General features: G+C 27.5%; 1 protein-coding gene across 1 annotated transcript in view; it reads left to right on the forward strand.

Annotated features, from left to right (window-relative positions):
* The window catches only part of LOC107637851, a 2,452-nt gene that overhangs the window by 1,307 nt on the left and 577 nt on the right, over positions 1-568 (forward strand). The window lies entirely within an intron of this gene.

Here is a 568-nt window from a genome sequence, read left to right on the forward strand (position 1 = left end):
AGGGATAATTTTAAAAGAAAAATTTTTAATTTTGATAAAAAAAACTAAAATAAAAATAAAATATTTTAAATATTTAAAAATAAAATTTAAACTTAACCCAAACTTTAAGGGCTAAAATAACTTCTCTTGTATTGTTTTATTATCTTAATTTCAAAAGTAATACCCTTGTGATCATTAGTTACCCTACATTATTAATATATTCTGAAGAACGCCGAGAAAGTAAAACAATAATGGTCGCAGTTGAAAATTCCATGTTGTGACTTGTGACCAAGAACTTATATATTCAACAACCAATGCAATAAGAATAAACACTTTCTATATATATAGAATAATATGTTTTAACAAGGACATGTTGGCACACGAAAATGAGTTGTGTATGGTACCATGCTCTATGAAAGCACCCAGATACCTTACCTGCAACCTCACTTACTTCAAATCTAATCTGTAGTATACAGTCACTCTTCGATAGTTCTATCCTTACCAAAAATAAAATTAATAAAAAAAAAAGAAGTGAGGGGTCCTTTTTCATGATGTGGCAGAACATTTTACATTTGCTAACTTGAATATT

This window comes from Arachis ipaensis, chromosome B04 (assembly GCF_000816755.2).
Source record: "Arachis ipaensis cultivar K30076 chromosome B04, Araip1.1, whole genome shotgun sequence".
Taxonomy (NCBI): domain Eukaryota; kingdom Viridiplantae; phylum Streptophyta; class Magnoliopsida; order Fabales; family Fabaceae; genus Arachis; species Arachis ipaensis.